Genomic DNA, 17,095 nt, shown 5'->3' with positions numbered 1-17,095 from the left:
CAGATTCAATGGCCCCAGAGCCTCCAGGGCTGCAGCACCACAGGTGGGCCTTCACCCCAAACACGCAGGCCACTGCTGAGTGACTGGAGTTGGAATTGGTTGCAGTGACCCCAGGTCTGGCTAATCCCTTGGTCTGCAGTTCAGCTCACATCTTGCATCTGCTGTTGGTTCCTCTCTCCTCTGTCCCGGCTGACACATGGCTCATGTGTCAGCCTGCTCTGTGTGTCAGGAAGTCCCTAGCCTCTCTGATTTGTTCTTGAGGTGTGTGACGTACAGGCAGTCCGGTGCATGTGTGACCAACAGCTGGTGGCTCCAGCAGATGGGGTCTTCCAGCAACTGAGATGGCTGCAGGAGGCAGTGCTCCTCCCTCCTTACCCTCCTCCCCTCTGTCTCTGTGCAGGTGCGGCTGCCTTGGCGACCATTTGTCCTGCAGTTTGTATGGACCCAGGCTGTCCTTCTGTGTGCTGTAATGAGGTGAACATGTCCATGAGCCTGGCAGGGAGGAATCCTCCAGCCTCTTCTTCTCTGGTGCACCAGGTCGTTGGCGGGCCCTGAGATACAAGTAAGGTATGCTCTTGTTCGTCATGCTGTCTGCAGAGGGTTGCGGGGAAGGGGGATGGGGATAATTCCTAATGACCTGTGAGTAGGTGTGCCTGGAAGGAGATTGAGACAGAGCCAGGTGTCCTGCAGAAATAAATGCTCCTCAGGGATTGACTCTTGTTTGACAGTGCTGCCCTGAGATGAAAAGAGTGGACAGAGGCTGCAGGGGCTGCCTCGGAATTGGACAAGAGGAGCCTGGGGCTGCCAGGGGACCCTGAAATGGTCTAAGTAGGTGGTGGCCATACTCAGGGTATACCCATTATCCTTCCCTGACAAGCCAGGAGCATCTCTGAGGATTAAAGGAGACTTTATCTTTCACCACTTTTGTGAACAGATATGGTCCAGCATTTGAGTGTAAAACCACTATATGAATAACATGGCATAGGTCACACAGGTTAATATTCACTTACACTATATATTTGACACAGGTTCTCTGTCTGGAAAAATACATACAAATTGTTGAATTGAATACCTAGGTGATTGCGGGGTGGAGGTCTCCATCCTAATGGCTTGCCAGATCTTCCAGTGATCCAGTTGTGCTGTGTCTTTTCTGAGTTTCATCCTGCTGTGGGAAGGTAGCTGGACAAGTTCTTTTTCTGCAGCTTTTTTCAGAAATAGCAGATATGTCCTTTTTGGGCAACTATACTTTGGATTTGGGCAACTGTACTTTACCCAATTCTGGGACTCTGACTCAGCAGTTTTCAAACTTAGCAGGTCCTGTTATGTAGTTTCTTGGTCTAATAGAGCTGGGTTGTAATATCTCACTTGACCAGAAGGAGGCGCTATTGTTAAGTGACACAGTACACTGAAAAGTCTGGATTTTAGGCTGTGGGTTTCCTCAATAAATAGATTGTCTTTCATATTAAAGCGTTCTATATATTGAGTTTATTTAGAGTGGTTGTAATGCTTATGTTCTGCCAATTCCAGTGGACCACTAGAGGAAGGCATCTTGGAATTTTGAGGTTCTCTTTTTCATTACGTAGGGGGACAGACACTCCATCTAGAACCTCCCAAGGCATGCCTTTTTCTGCTGATGGTCAGAGAGGCCCAGACCTCTCTGCAGCTTTAGAGGGAGGCTTCTCAGGAAGACAAGTTGGACTGGGCTCTGGGGAGGGATCCCAGAGGACGTTGTTTCCTGGGCTCTGTCCTGCCCCCTCACCCCTGCCACTATGGCATTATTCAAAAGCCTCACCAGGACTTGGTAAGGAGGGGTTCCATGCACAGCACTGGCCCTGCCAACGTCTTGTAGCATCTCCAATTTGGGAGGCCCTCAAGTCTCATCCACTCGAGCTGTCTCATGTTACAGGTGGGGAAACTGAGGCCCAGGGGACCACATAGTGATTCAGAGTCAGATTAGGGGAATAGGTCTCCTCTAACTCACAGTCCAGTGTTCATTTCTCCATGTTTTTCTCCTTCCTTCCCACAAAGGCTGGCAGGCAGTGGGGTCCCCAGGTCAGGCTGCTCGACTGCTGCTGTTAGCTCTGTGCTGGTCTGCTGCCTTGGGCTTCTAGAATACTAGGGCTAGAAGGAACCTTTGGGATCATGAACCCACCTTTCTTGTTGTATAGATGAGGAACTCGAAGCCCAGAGAAGGGAAGGGACTCACTCCCTAGTCAAAATCTTCACAAAGCAGGGGCGAGGCCCCAGATGTTCTGAGCCCCAGCCTCGAGTTCCCTGCAGCACAGTGGGCTGCCCCGCCTGAGCCAGGATCAGCAGGGCCTCAGACGCCAGCCCTGCCTGGCCCCATCTGTGGTCTTCCTCCTCCCCAAAGGGGCATTCTCCTCCTTCCCAACAGGGTCTCTCCAAGCCCTGCTGACCTTGATACCACCTCTGTATTTCAGAAAAGATCCCCCTGCCCCTGGGAATCTGTGGACCAGGCTACTGGGGGTGGCTACACAGTGGGAGGCCTGGGTCTGGCTGTGTCTTCCGAGTGTAGTGAAGTCCTCCCTGTGTGCAGACGCTGTGCTCCATGTGGGTCTGGTCAGTTGGCCTAGAAAGTGGAAATGTGGGAATGAACCTGGGGTGGGTCTGCTGCCCGGGGGTGGGTGGGGGCAGGTACCACTGAGGCCAGCCTGTGGGACCCCAACTCAGCCTGTGTCCCGAACATCCCAAGCCCAGAGGAGAGGAGGGGAGGGGAGGGCAGGGAGGGCGGGAGGAAGGGAAGGAGAGGAGAGAGGAACAGAGAGATCCAGAAAATATAGAGACTTCCAGAAAGAGGAAGAGACAGGCAGAGGCTCAGAGAGACACAGAATAAAACCTTGAAGAGAGAGCGAGAGCGAGAGAGGGAGAGAGAGAGAGAGAACACTCAGAAACAGAAATCTCAGTTTTTAGTTCTTCATGTATTCAACCAATCTGTGCTGATCCCCTACCAGAGCAAAGCCCTGCAACAGTGGCCTGCCCCACCCCTCTGTGGACGACACTGTCCCCACCTGAAATGTGACAGTGTCCCCACAGACCCTCTCTTGATGGGGGCTTCCCTGGGCTGGGAGCTCTTGGGAAGACAGGGAAGTCTGGGGGAGGGGACAGCAGCTCAGACCATGCCAGGAGCCAAGAGCCCCACGGCCTCCAGACTGAGACCCACATTGCAGCAGACAGAGCACCACAGAGGCCCAGGGCTGCGGCAGACTGCGCACTGTTAGGGTGAGGCCGTCAGACTGGCCTGTGCTCACCCCAGCCCATTGCACAGCCGTTGGGGATGGGACAGTGATCGGAAGGCTTGGGCTGGGCTTTGCCTGATATGCCCGGCGGTAGCCACAGGCTTTCCCTCTCTGTCTTTACATGTGGGAGTCCCTTTGCCTGGAATACCCTGTCCCCCAAGTTTGTTGCTTTTCTTTTTTTGAAATGGAGTCTCGCCCTGTTGCCCAGGCTGGAGTGCAGTGACGTGATCTTGCCTCACTGCAACCTATGCTTCCAATTTTTAAGTGATTCTCCTGCCTCAGCCTCCCAAGTAGTTGGGCCTGGCTAATTTTTATATTTTCAGTAGAGACGAGTTTTCGCTATGTTGGCCAGGCTGATCTCAAACTCCTGACCTCAAGTGATCCGCCTGCCTCTGCCTCTCAAAGTGCTGGGATTATAGGCGTGAGCCACCGCGGCCAGCCTTTCTTTCCTTTTAAAAAGTCAGCCCACCTCTGCCCTGCTGGGTTTTGAGTGTGAAATGCTGGGAGTCATTTTCTACCTCTCACCTCCCTCTTTTTCTATAAAATGAGGACAATAAGGCCCCTCCTGGGAGGGAAGCGTTCAGTGGGGTGTGTAGACAGCCTGGTATCAAGTAGGTGCTCGTTCAGCAGCGCTGGATATTGCCTTGAGCATGGAATGGGAACTCAGCGATCTCTGGAACACGGATGCTCCATCCATGTTAGTCTTTCCTTGCTCCCAGAGATACCTGTCCTTCCATCCCAGCCCAAGTTCAGGCTCCTCCAGGCTCAGCGCAGCCTGCGTGGGATCGCCCCAGCCCGTAGCCTCCGGAGTCCTCAGCAGGCATGAAATCTCCGTCTACTCTTGTGCGCTCAGCCCTAGGCTGCTGGCCTTGCGCGGCGGTGAGCCTCAGAGCCTGGCAGGTGGGAGACAGTGCATAAATGTTTGTTGAATGAGTAGATGGGACGCTTCCCAGCCCGGCCCCACCTCAGAAGGCAGGTGGCAAGACAGATGGGCCTGGCTCCTGGGCGGTCTGATGGTGAGGCAGCCTCTAGGCTGAATCTTCCTCAGGAACCTGGGGGCGGAACTCATTGTTCCCGAGATCCCTTCTAGGGACGTCCTTTTGTCACTCAGCGAGTTCAAGTTTCCCAGCTTCCCAGGCCCCTGCCCCTCTCCTCCTCCACTTCCTGCTTTCAAGGCCTGGTCCCTAGAAGTTGCTTTTATTCAAGCAGTGATTGAGAGTCTAGAAAGGGGCTCTCTGGTGTCCTGTGACCCTGGGTGACCTTGGCGGGACTCTTTCAGCACCAGGGACAGAGGCCAGATGTGGGCCGGCCTGTTCACGACAGCAGAGCCTGGTAGCTGAGGGAGGTGAGCACAGACCCTCTCTACAAGCCCCTTCCCCGCTGTAGGTCGTGGTTTCCCGCCCTGGGGAATGGGGGCGATGCTCTTGCCCGCAGAGGTGCTGCTGAACTGCAGAGCTGACATCCCAGTGACTCACCCAAGGCCACCCTGCCAATCCCTGCAACTTGCATGCCGCTGCTCCCCTAGCTCCGCCGCACACCCGGCTTCCCTCCCCCACCTCTCCAGGAGCAGTTATTTATCTGCCAGAGGGTGACAGGCGGCTGTGGCTGGCGTGTTGAGCCGCCGTCCAGAGATCAGCTGGCGGCTGCCGAGCAAACAGCCTGAGCTAATCAGCAAAAGGTCATGCCGGCTCCCGGAGCCCCCGCATTTGAAGTCTTGCCTCACATGGGCGGGCTGGAAGGAACCTGGGACATTGAGTTAGTGGCTCGGTGACCAGGACAACTTCAAATCACTGCCCACAGCTCATTGCCCAGTTGACCAGCCTGCTCTTCTGAGGCTGCCACTTCTAGAGATTGCCCAGCCCCAAGGGAAACCCATCCCCTGCCTCTGGGCTGAACAAACTCTCACAGCAGAGGCTCAGCCCCCAGCATTCGGAGGGGCCAGGCCTAACTACCCCGGCCCTGCCCACTCCTCCTGCCCGGGACAGACTGTCCCTCAGAGCTGCAGTGCAGGACTGGGCAGCATCCCCAGCAGAGCCGTCTGTTCACCGCCCCCCACACCCTCTACGACTTCAAGACTACCGCCTTCCTCTAAATCCATTCACTTTTTAAAAACTTAAATACGTTTATTTAAAAGAGAAGCTTTATAGCACCACTACAAATGGAAAACAAGCCTCTCTTGCCATAAATAGAATTCATAATCATAAAAGTAAATTCAGTGGAAACAAAACAATGTTATTAAATTCTAGTTGGATGTGATAGCCTGGGGGGAGGCTCGGAGCCCAAGGCCGGCTATTGCTTTATTAAAAAGGGAGAGCCGTAAGTGTGCAGAGGTGTTCCAGACTCACCACCCCGATCTGAGACTTTCTTCTTGTTGTAATCAGGAGTATTAAAGTGACAGTAACTTTCTAATAAAATGATTCAGTATTAGTTTATGCGTGTTAGCTAGAGATTGAATTTGGCTGCGCAGGACAAACCTGAACACTGTGTGGTTGAACCCCACCTGGGGGTCATTTTTCTCATGCAAAGAAGGTGGCAGTGGGGCTGGTACACAGCCTGAGGGGGTTGTCAGTGGCCCAGGTTCCTTGTAGCTTCCTGCTCTGCTGTTTGGGCGTTTGTCCTTATGGCCTCAGAATGGCTGCCGCACCTCTGGCCATTGCATTTGCATCTCAGGCAGGAAACCAGGAAGTAGGGTAGAGGCGAAGGAGAAGGGACTACACTAGCTAAGTCTGTTCCTTGTCATTAGGAAGGTAACAGCCAACACCTGAGCCATCTCTTGGCTTGAGCTACCTCCAGGTTTCCCTCCAGGGTTATCATACTGTGTGCCATGGAGGTCCAGGCCCCGGGGGCTCACACAGCATCTAGTAAGATGATGGCCTGGGTAAGGTGGGCAGTTGCCACCAAGTGTTTCTCCCCCATCCTCCCTCCAGAGCCTCAGCTGCCTTCCTTGCTGCTGCCGGATGTGGGTGTATGTCTGTGTGTGCACGCGTGTTTGCATGCCCCAGGCTGGCCCAGCTACGTGCCTGCACACGTGGGATCCCCAGGACCCCCGCATGTGCAAGGATGCCCACATTCTGCACACACAGGCGTATGCATCCCTGTGCATACATGTTGAGTGATGACCCCTGGGGGCTGCATGCCTGTTGTAGCCATACCCTCCCCCTGCAGACGCAGCCCCAGTGACTCACAGCCAGGGCTGCAGCCTCGCTCCCCCAGCCCCACCTAGGGAAACTGTGAAGCCAGCAGCCAAAGTGGGTCAGAGAGTGTATAGGGGAACTGGAGGGCCTGGGGAGGAGGCTGGCGCCAAGGCCTGGCTTGACAGCAGCCATGGAGGGGGAGAGGGGAGGAAGGAGAGTTGGGGAGAAGAGGAGGATCTGCAGGGGCTGGGGTGCAGGCAGCCGGCATGGGGCATGGGAGCCAGAGGGGAATTAGCAGACAGGGCCGTTGCTGTTTCATAGCAGTGATTTGATCTGGAGAGACGTGACCCAGAGCTCAAGGAGCTGCTTCTCTGCCAGAGCGTGCAGGAGGGAGGAGTGGGGGAAGGTATGGGAGGAGAAGGATGCGTTTACTGAGCACCTTCTAGATGCAGCCTCTCCATAACACCACAGCCCTGAGCGATGGGCATCAGTGGTGCTGCTGCACTCAGGAAATAGAGGCAGACAGGGGCCATGCATCTGCCCGGAGCCGGAGTGCAGGAGAGCCACCCAGGCTCCAATATCAGAGCCTTGCTGCTCTCTGCATGGAGATCACAGGCACCTGGGGCAGCCCGTGGCACTCTCTGTCTGCCCTGGCTTATGCTGCCCTGGACATTGGAGCATCCTGGCCTGGCCGCTTGCAGCATGGCCCCAAAATGCCATGAGCACCTCAGTGGGCTGCAGTTCCAGACTCGCTCAGCTGACACGCTGAGACTCTGGGACACCCAGGAAAGGGCAGGTGGAGGCAGGCAGTGTGCCCTGTCTGTAAGCACATGCTGCGGTCCTACTGTGTGCTCCACTCAGAGGAGGGTGCGGGGTAGCTGGAGCCCAAGCTGTGCCTTTGGAAGTGCAGTCCTGGCTGGCGATGTGGTTCACCGTGGTCCTGACACTCCCAGAGAGGAACAGTGCACGCATGCAGAACTCAGAGAATCGGACAGTCAGAGTGGCCTTCTAGGAAGGAAGGGTGTGTGGAACTTAGAAGGCCACAGCGGCTTTTGGGTGTGAGAGATGGCAGAAACAGTGGTGTCTCCACTGCGTGTGGCATGTGCAGAGTGTAGGGATGGCTGGGCTGGGGTTGTGGTGCCAGGGTGGGAAAAAGAAAATCGGGCATGTCAGGGACAGATTGCAGGGGAGGAGGAAGTTATATTCCTGCTCCTCCTCCCTTCCCCATCTGCCCAGAGTACTTCCAGATTGTGCCAGGCTCCTCCCTCCCCTGTGTGTAATCTGCTTCTCTGAGTGAGAAGCCTCTCATCTGTGTTAGGTAGGACAAGCAGTTGAAGAATGGCAGTTTAAATAAGATAGAAGTTCATTTCTCTTTCACAAACAGCAAGAATTCAGTGGTCCAGGGCTGGTAGAGTGGCTCTGTCACCGTCACCTGCAGTTTCATTTCTGGGACCAAAGTGGCTGCTCCTGCTCCCACCATCACATCTGCATCCCAGCTGGCAAGGAGCATGCATGCCCATTCCTTATAAGGGAGTGGTTCACCATGGAACACTTCGACTCCACTCACGTTCCACTGACTAGAATGTGGTCCTAGCTGCAAGGGCAGCTGGAAATGTACTATTTAGGCGAGTCCAGCTCAAATTCGCAGTTTAATTAGTAAGGAGGAAGAGGAGGATAGGGATCAGCGAGAGGTCTTGGCCACTCATTCCTCTAGACATCTCACAGTGCCTTGTGGGAAGAAGGGCGAGTGGGCTGCCCTCAGCGGGCCTGGCTGGAGAATGGGAAGTAGCGCTGGGGTGACGGACCCATCCATAGGGCCTCGGTCCTGGCCGAAAGCCTTCCTTGCTAAAAGTTGAAACAGGAGGAGATCATTAGCACACTTTGAATGGAAAGGGTACCCAGAGAGACAGTGACCATGTGATTTGGTGTCCAAACCAGGGTACTTCTGAGAGTACAAAGAGGTGGCATTTGTAGTGACATCGGGACAGTAGGGCAGACCAGGATGTGTGTGCAGTCACCTCACCCGGAGACCACTCCATCTGTGTTCTGGCTGGGGAAGCTGAGGTCCTGGGTCATACTAGAGTTAATGATGGAGCCATCCTAGGACTCCAGAAAGGCTCCCCAACCCCCGGCTGTATTGGTTCAGATTCCCTCTCGCCTGTTGATTGGCTTATGGACCTCAGCTCTGACCTCTCTGGCATCCACCCTGGGCCGAAGGGTCTTAGACCTCTGCCCTCATTTCTCTTCCTGAGAATCTTACCTCCTCTGAGTTGCGCTTCAGGGCTTCTTAGGATGGGATGCACAAGATGCTGGCAGCTTCCTCTTTTTTTGGGGGGGGGCCCCAAGAGAGTCTGGGAACCAGCCCAGAGCTGTCCAGGGTCCTGACCGCCTGCGTAACGTCTGGAGTTGAATGAGTGCCTCCATCTCCACCCCCGAGGTTACCAACAGAGGCCCACCCACCAACAGGACTGGCTCTGGGCTAGGCAGCACCCTCTAATTCCCGCTTCTGCGGCCAGGGCCTTCTGGACACACCCACCCCTGGAGACTCCTGTGTCTTAGAGACAGCCCCATTGTTCCCCAAGCCTCCCAGCCAACCCTCCCTCAGCCAACAGGAGGAGAAGCTGAGTTTGGATGGGTCCACAGACTCTGCTTCTGTGAGGACGCTGCCCTTTCCAGATCTGTTGGCAGACCTTTGGCATCTTCTTGAAAACCAAAGACAACAGGGCCCAGAGGAATCTCCCCAAATGGTGGGGCTCGAAGCACTGGGATCAGGCCAGGAGCAAATGGCTACGAGGTGGGGGCCTCCTCCACATCACCTCTGCAAACCCCAGCCCCAGCCACCCGCACTCCATGTCCTGGGCTCCCCTTTCTCAGCCCAGAAATAAGACTCAGCTGACAGCATCCTGGCACGGTGTCCCTCGTGAGCCTGATGCTGCCTGGAGATGTCCCAGCCAGACACCTCTCCTTTTAAACTCCATCCTCTGCCCATTTTCCCTGCCCTAGGGAAGCCAGTATCCTTACACTCAGGCCCAGTCTGGGTGGAGTCCAGGGCCTCTGCCCTTACTCCTGTGGGAAGACGAAGCCGGGGCGGGGGGTTGGAAGTCTCCACCGTGGGCCCCAGGCTTCCTCTGCCTGCACTTGAGTTTCCCAGAGGCCTGCTGGCTCATGCCCACTGGGAGGCCCATACAGCCGCTGGAAAGGGGCAGCCAGCGGTGCCCCAGCAAGCCTCAGGAATGGCACCCCCCACACCCCAGCCTCCACCTAGGCACAGCAGAGAACACCGAGGCCATGAGCCAGGAAACCAGCGTGCAGGTTTGTGGCATGAATGAATGGAAAGCCGCCTTCAATAACCCGGCCCCATCTCACTAGGCAGGTGGTAGACCAGATGGCTCTTTGCGCCAGCTTGTGTGCCAAGAACCTCAGCAGGTCGTGATGCCTTTCTGAGCTCTTCAAAGCGCCTTCCTATTCCAGCATATCTCGGGCCCTGGAGACCACCTCTCCCCCTCCTCCCCCCAGCCTCACTCCCCCACCTAGTACTTGGATCTCTCTTCCACAGAGTACGCTCCTACTTTCATTATGTAACGTAGAACATCACTGTGTTATTGTCTGAGGTAACAACTACTAAATACTGACCATGAACTCAAACTCAGACCTTGCATGCTCCAATGACTGTGTGGCCTCTGGTACAGAGGCAGCCCCACCCCCATCCTGCCTGGGCCTAGGTCCCAGCTGTGTCCCTTACCACCATGTTCCTTGCTCTCTCTCTGTGCCTCAGTTTCCTCTTCTGGAAAATGAGAATGATCAGAGGACTTTCCACTTCATAGTGCTTCTATGTGTTTAATAACATGTTTAAATAAACATGTACCAGCACTTGCAAAATTAAACATTGGATAAAAGCTGTCTGACATGACTATAAGGCATTCTCTCATCCCTGTGAGGTGGGTGAGAGGCACAGAGAGGTTTAGCAACTTGTACTAGGTGAGAAAGAGCCGGGGGGAGGCAGTTATATGGCTGATCACTCACTCACCCTCCTCCTGCCTGCGCAACCAGGCCTGATGTTTTCAGGGAGGTATGGGGCGTCACCTTGGAGAGGATCAGGAGAACCAGGCCCTTGTCCTGGTTCTGCCACGCCCTCACTGTGTGACTCAGGGAAGCTCCCTTTCCCTCTTAGGGCCTGCGTGTGTGAGTGCAAGCTCTCAGGGGGCAGAGGCCAAAGCTGGGAGGTTCTCTCGATATGACTCCAGGCCCACTGAAAGGCACACACAAGGCAGCAAACCTGCTGGACAGCACAGCCCATCTGCCCTGTGCGACACCCTAGCATGGTGCCTGGCACGTAGTAGGTGCTTTAAACTCCTTGTTGGCTGGATGAAGAACAGCTGGGGCCTTAAAGCCATCGGCCTGTGAGATGAAGGTTCAACTTCTCACATGTACCATCTGCAAAGCATTGAGTTATGCACCTGCCAAGCCCACCAAGCTCAGCCTATCTAGTGTTTCCTCGGTGCCCAGAGAGGGTGTTCTGAGGGAGAGACTGCCCCAAAACCATGGGTCACCATCTGTTGTCCAGGAGTTTGTGAAGCCAGTCAGTTCCTCTGCCTGTGACACAGGCAGGTTCTAGAAGGGAATGAGAAGGCCCAAGCTCAAGTCTCCCTCTGTCCGCTGTGATTCTGGGGCACTCCCTTCCCCGCTCTGGTCTTCAGTGATTCCATCTGAGCTTGCTTGTGACTCACCGCTTACAGCTCCAGGAGCGTTCTGGGGTGGGTACATCCCATCCTTTACTACAGCAGGTGTGAAGTGGACAGACTTTTGCCCTGGGCCTGAGAATGGCTGAGCTGGTCAGGGGTTCAGCTGGCCCAGGCCTGGTCCTTGGGACTAGAGAAACAATGCTTAGACCAGAAAGCTGTTCCAGCTGGAGGAGGGGGCACATGAGCAAATACAGGTGCTTGGCCCTACCTCGACTTACCGAATCAGGACCCCTGAGTTATGTCTTGGAAATCTTTTTTTCAAAACTCATGAGTGATTCTGAGCTATCCCAATTTAGGAGCCACTTTTTTCTTTTTTTTTTTTTTTTTGAGACAGAGTTTCGCTCTTGTTGCCCAGGCTGGAGTGCAGTGGCGCAATCTTGGCTCACCTCAATCTCCACCTCCCGGGTTCAAGCGATTCTCCTGCCTCAGCCTCCCGAGTAGCTGGGAAGGTGCTCACCATTACACCCAGCTAAGTTTTGTATTTTTAGTAGAGACAGGGTTTCACCGTGTTAACCAGGCTAGTCTCGAACTACTGACCTCAAATGGTCCACCTGCCTCAGCCTCCCAAAGTGCTGGGATTACAGGCGTGAGCCACTGCGCTGGGCCAGGAGCCACTTTTTTAGTCCACCTCCCACCACATTACTTAGGTGCCATCTCTTGTGTCCTGCCTCTCCTTGTATACCTCCACTGATGGGGAGCTCAGTTTTACATGACAGCCCATTGCTTTCCAAAACATTTTAAAATTGATTATAAAATATTTAAGATGTCTCAAATATTTAAGAAATCCCTTATAAATATTTCACTAGTTATAAAATATTTAATACAATCAATGATATAAGGAATAATACAATAAATACCTAAATGTCCACTTCCTTCCCAGCTTAATCCTGGTACACCGAAAGCTTCCCCTTTTAGATCCTGTATCCCTCTTTGTTTTTAAAAAATATTTTGGCTGGGCATGGTGCCTCATGCCTGTAATCCCAGCACTTTGGGAGGCTGAGGTGGGCAGATCACATGAGGTCAGGAGTTCAAGACCAGTCTGGCCAACATGGTGAAACCCCATTTCTACTAAAAATACAAAATTAGCCAGGTGTGGTGGTGAGCGCCCATAATCCCAGCTACTCGGGAGGCTGAGGCAGGAGAATTGCTTGAACCTGGGAGTTGGAGGTTGCAGTGAGCCGAGATCATGACACTGCACTCCAGCCTGGGAGACAGGAGTTTAACTCTATCTCAAAAACTTTCTTTTCTTGGTGGCCAAATATACATAAAATTCACCACCTTATGAATTTTTAGCCTGCAGTTCAGTTCAGTGGTGTTCAGTGTATTCACAGAAGTGTTGTGTGACAGATCTCCACAACCTTATGGTGACACATTTTTTACACTTTGACCATATTTGTATGAACGCCTACATAATACGCTTTTGCACGCTCTGAAGCTTTGGATACGGGGTGCGATACAGCAGGTGTCTTGGACAGCTTGCTTGTTGGCTGGGAAGCGTATTTGCGAGTGGGATCCACTCTGTGCACATGGCTCTGTGGTTCCTTTTTCACTACTGCATAGTACTCCACCAGGCCCATGACTCACAAGGTTCTAGTCCACTCTCTCGTGGACATCTGGTGTCCATCCTGTCACCACTATAAACAATGGTGTTATGAACATCTTTGGGCGGCTCCCCCAGCTTCTCCAGGGCTATGCCCAGGCCTGGGGCATGGACTCTTGGACCGAGAGAACCTTTGCCTTGAAGAGGCTGCCTAGTTGTTTTCTCACACTGCATACTGGGTCCCACTCTCATTGTCAGGCGCGGAGAAGTCTCCGGGAGAATGAGGGGAGGCCACGTGCAGGGCCTGCCCTGGTGGGGGAGCTTTCTGGCGTAGGCAACTCTGTAAGCCGCAGTGCACTTGACGCCCCTTGCCTCAGCCAGACCCCGTCTTCTCCCACTTTTTTTGGATGAGCTGATGTTGTGGCCCCTCCCATTGGAGTCCCTTATTCACCTGGGGACCCGTAAGCCACATAGGATGTGATTAGTCACAGGGGCTCTGGGACCAGGCTGCCTTGGCTTGAGCCCTGGACCCACCACTTAGTTGCCATGGGAACGCAGGCAAGTTCATGAACAAGTCTGTGCCTTGTCTGTAAAATGGAAATAACAGCACAGATGACAAAGCGTTACCATAAGTATCCAACATGTTAACACATGCAGAGTTTCTAGTACAGTGTCTCGTGCGTGGTGGGCGCAATGTCAGCATGAGCTTGCTTTTTGTGAGACAGAGTTTTGCTCTTGTCATCCTGGCTGGAGTGCAGTGGTGCGATCTCATTGCAACCTCCACCTCCCAGATTCAAGCGATTCTCCTGCCTCAGCCTCCTGAGGCAGCTGGGATCACAGGCACCCGCCACCACACCTGGCTAATTTTTATACTTTTAGTAGAGACATGTTTTCGCCATGTTGGCCAGGCTGGTCTTGAACTCCAGACCTCAGGTGATCTGCCCTCCTCGGCCTCCCAAAGTGCATGTGCATAGCCTGCATGAGCTTTTATGATCTCCCTGGAGGTCTGGAACCAAACCCTTTGTCATGGCTAAGCAGTGCTGGACAGAACCAGATCACCTCCTCTATTCTACCTAACATACTTCTATTAAGTCAGCCCGTGTTGCCTTCTCAGGTGGCCACGTTTATCCTGGAATTTGCTCTTGGTCTTTCTGTTCCCTGAGGTGATGTGTGGCCCTGCCTCCCTGCTGGCTGGCTTCATGGGTGTAAGTTTTGCCCGGTGTGACTTGTGGAGATGAATTTGACCCTCAGGAGGGAAGGCTTGGGTCTTGGTCCCTGCCCTCCTGCAAACTCTCAAATTTCATCCAAACTGCTGTTCACAGGCAGAACTGGGTGAAGACAGAGCCCAGGACCCCCAAACGGACTCCCCTTGGGGAACCCCGGCCCTTTGAGGGACTCAAGCATAAGTGATCACAGAGCACAGCCTTCCCAGAGGCCGGGCTCCCATGAACACGACTCCCCCAGGGCCTGTCACAGGGGCTGGGTGTGTCTCACCCGATTCTTCTTGGTGGACCCGCAGGTTCATGGCCACCACTTCTCCTTCCTCCAGGTCAGGGTCACTTGTGCCTCGCACTCACCTCCCCTCCGGCACCCCCCCACCACTTTTGGTCTACATCAGCCTCTTTGCCAGGTTCTGAGGGCATTGTCACCTTCGTCTCCTTACCTCACAGTGGACACTGCCCCTGCCCTGACATCAGGTGCCAGCCCCCTCTCCACCATGCCAGGCGAGGACCCTGTGGGGAGGGGTGCAGCTCAGGAGGCAGAAGAATGTGTCACAGTGCAGCCCTGCATCCCAGAGGACCTCACCCTGCACCCTAGAGGGCCCAGCCCTGTACCCCACAGGGCCCCACCCTGTACCCCAGAGGGCAGTTCTGTCCCTGAGTAAGGCTGAGCTGAGGATCAAAGAGGGGTCTCCCAGAAGTAGGGCAGAGGCCAGGATTAGGGAGTGGGAGCAGGTGACCTTGACATCCCAAAACCCAGTGGGTGCAGGCAGTTTGGCCGGCAGCAGGGGCCTAGCACTGTGTTTAGGGAAGAAGGAACCCAGGGAATAGGCTGATGACTCCAAGAGGGAGGCTGCCCGGACAGAATCCCGCCCACAGCCGTCACTGGGGCTCCTGGCAGCTGGCGAGGGCCCTGGCGCATGGGGAGGAGAAAAAGAGACGGTGGGACGGGACAGGGCTCGGCGAGGCCAGTGACAGGCGCGTGTCTGCAGGTCGGTGCAGCTAGACGGAGGGAGGAAGGCATGGGGGGTGTGGTGTGAGCAGAATGCAGGCCTCCCTCTTGGGCAGGGCTGCGGTCTCATTGATGAAGTCACTCCTGAAAGGGCGCGCTGGCACCCCAGCTGGGTGCTTTCCAGCGATGTCAGCTTCACTGAAAATGGAGTGTCCTCTGGCTGCCCCAGCTGTCGGACACTTGCCTGCAATGAAGCAGTGATGAGACGCTTGTGATCGCAACACATGTGTGCGTGTCTGTGTGTGCGTGTCGGGAAAGGGTGGGGAGGGGCCAGGGTAGACCCATGGCTGGAGGGGTCAGAGACTGAGAACACACCCATACATGCGCATACACTCATGCACACACACAGTACACGTTCACACAGAAGTCACACTCAGACACACACAATTCACACACATAAAATACACACACAGAAATCACACACAAATACGTACAAAACTACACACACACTCCCACAAAAATCGCATACACAACACACTCCCACACAATACACACAGAAATCACACTCACATACATACACACACACAAAAATCACACAAATATTCGCACAAAAATCACTCACAGACAAATACACAAAAATCACACACAATACACACTTGCACACAATACACTGCCTCACGGAAATCACACTCACACTCAGGGAAATAAACCCTCGCACAAAAATTACACTAACATACAAATACACACACAAAAATCACACACGGATACACACTCGCACAAAAATCACAAACAATACACACTCGCATAAAAATCAAACAATACACGCTCGCACCAAAATCACACACACAAATACACATTCCCACACAATCACACACACAATACACACGCACAAAAATAACACAATACACACAATATACACTCGCATAAAAATCACACAATACACACTTGTGCAAAAATCACACAAATACACACTCCCACACAATCACATACACAATACACACTCATACAAAATCACACACAGACACACACACGCTGTTCTTTTCCAGGTCCTAGCAGGTCTCTGGCTGGAGAATGCATGGCTCCCAGGTCCCCACCCTCCACGGGCCTGACCCCTCCTTGTGCCGTGGCCACCGCACCCAAGCTCTGTCCTGACCACTGTGCTGGGATGGGGACGGGGTTACTGGGCACCCAGGCCGAGAGCCGCAGCCCTGCCTGCACAGGGCCTCTCTAAACCATCTCTTCTTCCTCACCTTGGCCCTTTGAAGCCTAAATGAGAAGATCTATTTATAGCAGTCAGCATATGGACCCTGCCGAATGTGCCCGTTCAGACATACGCTGGCGGCACGCACAGCCCGACACCGCGCCAAGTCCCTCCCCAGGGCCCAGCTGGCCCAGCTTCCCTGAGGCCTCGCGTCCACCTGCCTGTGCTCTCCAGGGTCCCTGGATCTCCTGGGGTGAGGCAGCAGCTGCAGAGGGGACCCGGGCCTCCAGGGAGAGCTAGCCAGCCACTCACTTCTAGCCCAGGCTCTGTCCAGAGAGGGTCCCCAAGTCCCTTCCCTCTTGCCTGCTCACCTGGGTACAGACAGGTGGGTAGGTAGGAGGTGACAACCAGAGGCAGGGTGAGGGTGCCACCCCGAGAAGAGGGGATGGGCCATCATCCCAGCCTCAGGTGGAACATGAGCCCAGCTGTTAGTAGGGCCCGAAGGCTGGGATACCCCCTCCACCAGAACTCTCCCCTGCACACCCCGGGTTCTTCCGCGAGGGACCCATGTCTGCTGAGACAGGAGCCAGGCTGGGTTCTTCCCATGTGTCCTTTTATTTAGTCCTCCCAGGGTCATTTTACAGATGAAAAGATTGAAGCCAAGTGGATGGGCCACTTGCCCAGGGGCACACAGCAACAAGCCACAGGATTGGTGTCCAGCATGGGGCCGGGCTGTAGGATTCCATCACTCTTGGTCTCTTCAGAGCCTCTGTGATCTATGCAGACAGCAACCCTATTCCATCCATCTTGGTCTCCCACCCCCAAGCACTCAATAAATACTGAGTGAATGAATGATTGCGGGAATGAAGGATGAATGAGCATGGGAAGACGGTGGAGATGGCAGGTGTGAATCCCCAAGCTTTAGCCAGGCCTCTCCACGATGAGACAAGGTCTTTTATTCTGGAGGGGGTATATCCTGAGGCTTTTATCTTGGTGGGGGTATCTCCTGAAGTTCAGATATTTCCAGGGGCTAGGAAACTAGGGCTGAA

General features: G+C 54.2%; 1 protein-coding gene across 2 annotated transcripts in view; it reads left to right on the top strand.

Moving 5' to 3' along the window:
- The window catches only part of ELFN1 (extracellular leucine rich repeat and fibronectin type III domain containing 1), a 76,140-nt gene that overhangs the window by 38,549 nt on the left and 20,496 nt on the right, over positions 1–17,095 (top strand). The window contains exon 2 of one of the 2 annotated variants that reach the window (XM_012470902.2): positions 401–562. The gene's annotated coding sequence lies outside the window, so the exon portion shown is untranslated. Of the gene's footprint in view, positions 1–329; positions 568–17,095 lie in introns of those variants that run through there. The other variant, XR_010338753.1, reaches the window with a different exon arrangement.

The sequence above is a fragment of the Aotus nancymaae genome, unplaced genomic scaffold (assembly GCF_030222135.1).
Source record: "Aotus nancymaae isolate 86718 unplaced genomic scaffold, 86718_ANA_hifiasm-v0.15.2.pri h1tg000064l_1, whole genome shotgun sequence".
Taxonomy (NCBI): Eukaryota; Metazoa; Chordata; class Mammalia; order Primates; family Aotidae; genus Aotus; species Aotus nancymaae.
This window is presented reverse-complemented; position numbering and strand designations above follow the sequence as displayed.